Genomic DNA, 8171 nt, shown 5'->3' with positions numbered 1-8171 from the left:
CCGGGGCGGACTGTCCTCAGTGCGCTCCAACCGCGTCGCCCGGGCGGGGATCGGCCCACGTACAACAGGCATCAGGGGTCGGCAACCCACCCGACCCGTCTTGAAACACGGACCAAGGAGTCTAACGCACGCGCGAGTCAGAGGGTCCAACAAACCCCGTGGCGCAATGAAAGTGAGGGCCGGCGCGCGCCGGCTGAGGTGGGATCCCAGCCCCGTGGGGTCGGGGGCACCACCGGCCCGTCTCGCCCGCACCGTCGGGGAGGTGGAGCGTGAGCGCATGCGATAGGTCCCGAAAGATGGTGAACTATGCCTGGGCAGGGCGAAGCCAGAGGAAACTCTGGTGGAGGCCCGTAGCAGTCCTGACGTGCAAATCGGTCGTCCGACCTGGGTATAGGGGCGAAAGACTAATCGAACCATCTAGTAGCTGGTTCCCTCCGAAGTTTCCCTCAGGATAGCTGGCGCTCAGAGTCTCACAGTTTTATCTGGTAAAGCGAATGATTAGAGGTCTTGGGGCCGAAACGATCTCAACCTATTCTCAAACTTTAAATGGGTAAGAAGCCCGGCTCGCTGGCTTGGAGCCGGGCGTGGAATGCGAGCCGCCTAGTGGGCCACTTTTGGTAAGCAGAACTGGCGCTGCGGGATGAACCGAACGCCGGGTTAAGGCGCCCGATGCCGACGCTCATCAGACCCCAGAAAAGGTGCTGGTCGATATAGACAGCAGGACGGTGGCCATGGAAGTCGGAATCCGCTAAGGAGTGTGTAACAACTCACCTGCCGAATCAACTAGCCCTGAAAATGGTTGGCGCTGGAGCGTCAGGCCCATACCCATACGAGTAGGAGGGCCGCCGCGGTGAGCACGGAAGCCTAGGGCGTGGGCCCGGGTGGGGGGAGCAGTCGCCCCGTCGCCCTCCTCTCTCCGCCGCCGGAAGCGCAGCATGCGGCCCGCCTCACGGGGCTCTCGTCCGCGGCGCCTCGTGCGTCGCGCGGCGGGGGTTTTCGTGGGGCGGTGTCCTGGTTCTCCACGGAGTACCAGGAGCAGATAGAAAAAAAAAAAAAAAAGTTAAAGTCCAACCACCACCAGGGGCTCTGGGTGAAAGCCCTGCCCAGGAAGGGGCGCACAGCCTCGGGCAGAGCTGCCACAGTGCTCTCCTACCTCCCTGGAGCTCCAGGGAGTACCATGAGCAGAAAGAAATATTTTGTTTAAAAATTGACAAAGTGCTGTTACACTTAGGCTGTGGGGAGGAAACAGGCGGAGTACCAGGAGCACAGAGAAAAATGACAGTGCTGTGAAATAGTGTTGGAGTACCAGGTCCACAAAGTTTAAGTTGGAGTACCAGGGGCACGAAAGTTTAAGTTGGAATACCAGGGGCACGAAAGTTTAAGTTGGTGTACCAGGGGCACCAAAGTTTAAGTTGGAATACCAGGGGCACGAAAGTTTAAGTTGGTGTACCAGGGGCACGAAAGTTTGGGCGGATGGTAGTCTGCTTGTATCCGGGGAGGGGTGCTTAAGAGTCGGCCTACAGGTTCGGCTGGTGCTGAGGTTTCTGGAGGGTGGGTAACTCCTGGAGGTTGTTTACCCATGATGGAGGCAGGCAGGCGGGTAGGGAGGACGGGGATGGAGTAGCTGGAGATAGAGGGCCGGCCAGAGATAGAGGGCCGCTCCCCGGTGTGTGGGGCCGAAGCAGGGGCTCTAAATTGGGGTAAAGGTGTGTGTGGCCGAAGCAGGGGCTCGAAATTGGGGTAAAAGTGAGGTGGAGGGCCGCCCGGAGATAGGGGGCCGCTCCCAGGTGTGTGTGGCCGAAGCAGGGGCTCGAAATTGGGGTAAAAGTGAGGTGGAGAGCCGCCCGGAGATAGGGGGCCGCTCCCAGGTGTGTGGGCCCGAAGCAGGGGTTCTAAATTGGGGTAAAAGTGAGCTGGAGGGCCGGCCGGAGATGGGGGCCGAAGCAGGGGCTCAAAATTGGGGTAGAAGTGAGGTGGAGAGCCGGCCGGAGATAGGGGGCCGATTCCCGGTGTCTGGGGCCAAAAAAGGCACTCGAAATTGGGGTAGAGTTGAGCTGGAGGGCAGGCTGGAGCCTGGCCGAATTATCACCTTTCACAGCCTAAGTCCCCAAGACCAGAGAGGGGAAAGAGCGCACTGCCAGGTTTTCCCCTCTCTGGTGTTTGGGCGAGTGTCACGGTAATGGATGGTTTTGCAAACAGGTCTCTGCCCGATTTCAGAAACCCAGTTTTTGAAAACATGTACCTCCAGACCTACTCTTAGAAAATGTAGCTGGAAAAGAGCTGTGGTTTCGGGGGAACACGTTTGACCAAAGCACGGCTCTCGCTCCGGGAGGAGAGGCCGAGGTCAGATGGATGTTCCCCGGACGGAGGGCTTCCCCGTCTGCCTCATTTTCGCCCATTTCCCGGTGGTTGGTCATGGAGCTTTTTTTATTTTTTTTTTGGTTTTTGGAACCGGGGCTTGGATAGGGTGTATCAAGGCGGCCAGTGGTGGCGTGTTGGCCGGGGGAAACGCACCGAAAGGTCCGTGGGCACCCAGGGCAGCGGGGCTTTGAGTTTTCAACTGCCAGAGACTAAGTCCCCAGGACCAGAGATGGGGAATAGCGGGGGCAGTGGCCCCGCTCCTCGGCCTCTCTGGTGTTTGGGTTTCCACAACTGCCAGAGACTATGTCCCCAGGACCAGAGAGGGGGCTCCTCGGCCTCTCTGCTCTGGTGTTTGGGTTATGTCCCCAGGACCAGAGAGGGGGAAAAGCGGGGGCAGTGGCCCCGCTCCTCGGCCTCTCTGGTGTTTGGGTTTTGTCCCCAGGACCAGAGAGGGGGAATAGCGGGGGCAGTGGCCCCGCTTCTCGGCCTCTCTGGTCTTTGGGTTTCCACAACTGCCAGAGACTATGTCCCCAGGACCAGAGAGGGGGAATAGCGGGGGCAGTGGCCCCGCTTCTCGGCCTCTCTGGTCTTTGGGTTTCCACAACTTCCAGAGAGTATGTCCCCAGTACCAGAGAGGGGGAATAGCGGGGGCAGTGGCCCCGCTTCTCGGCCTCTCTGGTGTTTGGGTTTCCACAACTGCCAGAGACTATGTCCCCGGTACCAGAGAGGGGGAAGAGCGGGTGCAGTGGCCCCGCTTCTCGGCCTCTCTGGTGTTTGGGTTTCAAGCTGCCACAGACTATGTCCCCAGTACCAGAGAGGGGGAAGAGCGGGGGCAGTGGCCCCGCTTCTCGGCCTCTCTGGTGTTTGGGTTTTCAGCTGCCAGAGACTAAGTCCCCAGGACCAGAGAGGGGGTAATAGCGGGGGCAGTGGCCCCGCTTCTCGGTGATGTAAACTAAGCTTTAGCTTAGTGGTAGAATAGTTCTTGTTTATTCATTACAGATTATAAACTTTAGCACATATACCATTTGGTATTGCTATACAAACTCTAGTATCACTGTTTTTCCTCGCATAGAGGCTTCAAGAAGTATACCAGAAATGCCACAAACCTGTTTGTTAGTCCTTTAATTTCCACCCTTATTTTCTTTATCAGATTTGAAGGGTCTGGTCAGTATGTTGTTTTTGAATTAAATTCTTCATTTTCAACCCAATATTTGGTTTCCTGTGGAATGACTGTTTTGTTTACCATCTTTGGATGTTTTAAGAATCAAAATTAAAGCTAGATCAATAGAATGTAGTTTGCTGTCAGGTCACACAGGGATCTACCCTGTCTGGAAAGTCTGGTGATTTTAATATAAGCTGATAGTGGCTGGATAATATGTCTATGACCACTATGCTCTAGCTGAAGATTAATCTTCACAACAATAAATACTATAATGGGTGAAATGATATTTGGTGTAAAAAGACATATGGTCACTTGAATATCAGGACTGAACAATATTTAATTTCAATATATTTAAACTATTAACGTATATAGCACAATCACAATTTCAACATCATCCCATTACAGCAACTGACCACAGGGTGTCAGTCAAGTTTCCTTTTGTAAAATTCTTTCGACTTTTTTCGTGCCAGCTATAATGAATCGCACAGTGCAACACAACAACAATGGGGAAGGAGAGGGGGTGGTGACTGGGTACAAGACCACTGCTTTCCCAGTCTATTTGTGGAATGTGCAGGTCCTGTAAGATAAAATAATTCAAAAGAAAATAAATACATCAAATAAAAAGTCATAGGTCCAACTAACGTTTGCATCAAAGACATGCCAGCCTCATCACACTCTTGGGAATGATACTGCTGCCCCAAGTACCACAGCTGATTGGGAGAGAGGTTCCCCTCTGTTGAAAGGGGATGGCCATCCCAGCCATCTCTGAATATGTTGAGGTGGACTTGAATAAGTGGAATAAAGGCATAGTGGCAGCAAAAGATGTGCAGGCCATTGAACAAATCGAGATGGCCCTCCTCTTCAAGCTAGTGTAGGACATCATAGAAGCGGCTGGTGACTGCTGTGAACACATCACGCCACAATCGCTCAATTCTGTTTTAAGCAAATGTGGTGTGTCAGTAAATCTTTATTTATATAGCACCTTTCAAAACTGTAGTTACAAAGTGCTTCACTAAAGGAGAAATAGAAAAGCACAAACATAGCACAAGCATAAACACATGCATGTACATGAAAACGCACAAATACACAGGAGCAAACAAATACTGTTATATAGCAGTAGGAACAGTAGAAACACAGATCAGTCAACATTCAATAAATGCCGCAGTAAAAAGACGAGTTTTAAAACGTTATTTAAACATTCAACTCAGCAGATTTTATGGAAATGGGGAGCTTGTTCCAGAATTTAGAGGCCACGGCAGAAAATGCACAGTCACCTCTGGATTTCAGTTTGGTTCTTGGGTGGTAAGAAGCCCTTGATTGGAAGATCTATGAGGTCTCTCTGGTGTTAGATAGATCTGTAGTTCACTGATATAACTAGGAGCCAGATCATGCAGATCCTTCTAAGTAATTAAAAGAATCTTAAAATCAATTCGATATTTAATGTGTGCAGAGGGGCTAATACTGATGTGAGAGCAACGTGCTATCTTGGTGAAATGAATGAGACTTCCTATAAATCTGTTTTATGTGGTTATATCTTTTTAAATATCAAAAAACATTAAATTAAGAAAAATAAGAGAATTTTAAGACAATGTAGGAACTTTTTGGCCATTGGATTTGAAAAGGGCTATATTCACATACATTACAAAAGATTTAGAGTTATAGATGGAAATCACGTTTTATGAAACTTTCAACAGATTACAAGTGAAAATATTGGTCTATTTTAGTTTTAGTATCAAGAGACTTGTCAATCAATTTGGGAATAATAACATGTCAACAAATCATAAATTTTGAATTTAGGCGATGGAGCTACCTTTGTGTAGCACACGGCTCCTAATACTACTGGTAGTAGAGGTAATGCAGTAAATCAATAATTCGTTAGTAAAGCTTACAATTATACTGGACCAGAATCAGAGGATACCAGATTCGAACAGGAGGCAGAAAAGGCTATTTGCAACATTCAATGACCACACAAGACAAAGAGCTATGAACTGGTACCTTGTATTGTTTGAAAATAAACAAAATAAAATAAATGACCATGGGTTCAGTATACAGTTAAATTCCACAAAGATACCTCAGTTTCAACTCAGCAACAAATTATTTCTTTTGTCACTCTTTCTTTGGTTTTGAACCACTGAGTTCTTTTCAACTACTTTTCTGTCTGACTGGGTACACCCTAATATAGGTAATTCCGAACCTCAATTCTCAATATTTGGATCCAACATTAGGTAGGTAACAATATTAAAACAATACCCGGTTCAATATTATCACTTTACAATTCACTTCAACCTTACAATAGTTCACTATTCACTGTATCAGCAATAACAAAATCACTGTAACCAAGGCACAATAATACACCATATCAATAGTATAAATACTCAGTCCATTCACTTAAACTTGTGATGGTTACTACTCAGTCCTTCCGCAGGCACAGGGAATGTGTTTGAAGAAGAATGAAGAAGGTAAGTGTCTTTTCCAAGTCAAGTCAAAAAAACAGGGGAAAGTCAGAGTCTGGGATTTGGGGTTGTGCAAGCGGGGCTGGGGGTTGAGTGTAAGAGTGGTGCTGGCCTTGTGCAGTTTATGATGTTTACCCTACCGCCGTGGCAGGAGAGGGGTAAGGTCGGCAGTTCTTGGCTCTGGCTCTTCAATTCAGGGACCTTCAATCCAGGGATCTAGAGGTCTCGTCTGGGTTGGCTCGCCATCAACTTCAAATCAACTCAAAAAACCTGACCTGCAGTCATTGACATGGCCAGAATTGTTCATTAATCAATTGCCTTTCAAATGCCTTTCTGATTTGTCAGGAATTGTTAATTCCTTTAACTTCAACAACATATGTACATATAATGTAAATTGTACAATCAACATATTTTAAATAACCTTTAAAGTAAATGAATTCCTGAATAAAGTGAAACTTAATTTCTATTTTAACTTAACATTGTATACATTTTTAAAATTAAAGCAAAACAATGTTACATGAATTACAAACTATACAGTGTAAACTTGACGCAATATTGTTATGTCTTCTATTCTTTTTAAATCAGATTCACTATACCAATGAAATAAAATACCTGACAAAATGACTTATGTTGCTTCAGTATTAAACAGTTCAGTAGCTTTACCAGCCAGAGAAAACATTGAGCAATTAAACACTCCATATGTCACGTTTTTATATTCTTTTCAGTTGAGTTGTCAAACAGCTTTACTTTAGTTGAGCTCTACAACAGTCGGCTAATTGCACTGTTCATCACTTACTGCTAATTTTGTTAGCTCTAGGCCTATTCACTTGGACTCGCTAGCCTAGCCTAGCACCTCGTGGCGCAGCATTTATTTATTTATTTTACCGCGACTCACCAATTCCGGAGTTCCTCTGTGTCACTCGGCAGTTTTCAGTGAGCAGGGCCTGTCACACACATACACCTACAAGCTACAACAAAGTACAGGCTGTTACCGTTCTGATTTGACAACATTATATTGTGTTTTTACTGTTTTATCTAAGTTACATCTTTACTGTTCAGCAGCAGGTCCTCTCCCTACAGTGTCACCCAGCGTCTGACTAGCGTAAGCTGTCTAGCCTGCCTACGGTGCTGTGGACCTGCGTTCTGATTGGCTAAGGCACTTCCATGCTGTTAACTCTTTGTGACCTGGGTTACATATTTTATTTATGTTGAGATCGCAGATTGTGCCTTTAAAAAAAATGTACAATATTTTAAAAGTGAGTTCATAATTACCTCTGATTGTGAACGCTTTTGCCTGCAATGAAGCTACTCGTCCCTGTTCCCCAGACAGAGAACATAAGGCGAGCCACATCAACATTCTCCACTCCATGATCGCCCCGGACCCTGATAAAATACAAGTCAGTCAGTGGACAGTACACAGTGGTTACATGAGGCCCTCTATATTATAAAATTACGTTATGTCTCATCTGAACAGATAAAGGCCTTATGTTGGATAGTTTCTGGAACTTTAAAAGTGACAGACATCACATGCAAATGGCAAGTTTTTACCTCAGTGGCAAACCAAAATTCTGTACTGCTTCATTGAAGAAAGCCAGGGTTGTTGATGCCAGATTGTTGTTTGAAACACGTAGATACATGATCTAGATGTGAGAACACAAAACAGGGAAGGGAGGGTACTTAACATGGTCTCACTAAGATTTCATTTAAAATCATGCCATTCTACATATTACCAAGTGTATGTACAGGGGTCCTACACGTTTTCCCAATTCTAAATGCTCAATTTTCTGAATTGTTTTGGTTGGTGTCCAATATTCATATTATGATGTATGGCTATAGGACTGTCAACTAGGCCAAAGACATTCTAAATATCAATACAACAATATGGCAAATGACAGTGGACAGACAACTATATAAAATGTGCACAAAATATATGTCTCTTAGGAATGGACATCAATATTGTTCCCGACTCTAAGTGCACATCCTAATCCTTTTCATGACCCGATATTGTCATTCATTTTCCATGCTTTTCCAGACCAGGGTAAAAACCTTGTATTCAAACATTTATCTGTTTCATGTCATTAATTAATGTAATAGAAAATCATTTCTTATCTTATGTTCAGTACCTTTCTGGAAAAGCCATCTATGCCTCCAAAAATCACAATGTTGTACCTTGGTTGTTGAAAAATGAGAAAAGT

The 8171-nt window shown here is 46.2% G+C and overlaps 1 pseudogene; it reads left to right on the top strand.

Moving 5' to 3' along the window:
• Window positions 1–115: 115 nt before the first annotated feature.
• On the top strand, window positions 116–909 carry LOC144542629 (28S ribosomal RNA; annotated as a pseudogene).
• Window positions 910–8171: the final 7262 nt, after the last annotated feature.

This window comes from Centroberyx gerrardi, chromosome 2 (genome assembly GCF_048128805.1).
Source record: "Centroberyx gerrardi isolate f3 chromosome 2, fCenGer3.hap1.cur.20231027, whole genome shotgun sequence".
Lineage (NCBI taxonomy): Eukaryota > Metazoa > Chordata > Actinopteri > Beryciformes > Berycidae > Centroberyx > Centroberyx gerrardi.
The sequence above is the reverse complement of the archived record's forward strand: the minus strand, read 5'-3'. Positions and strand labels throughout refer to the sequence as shown.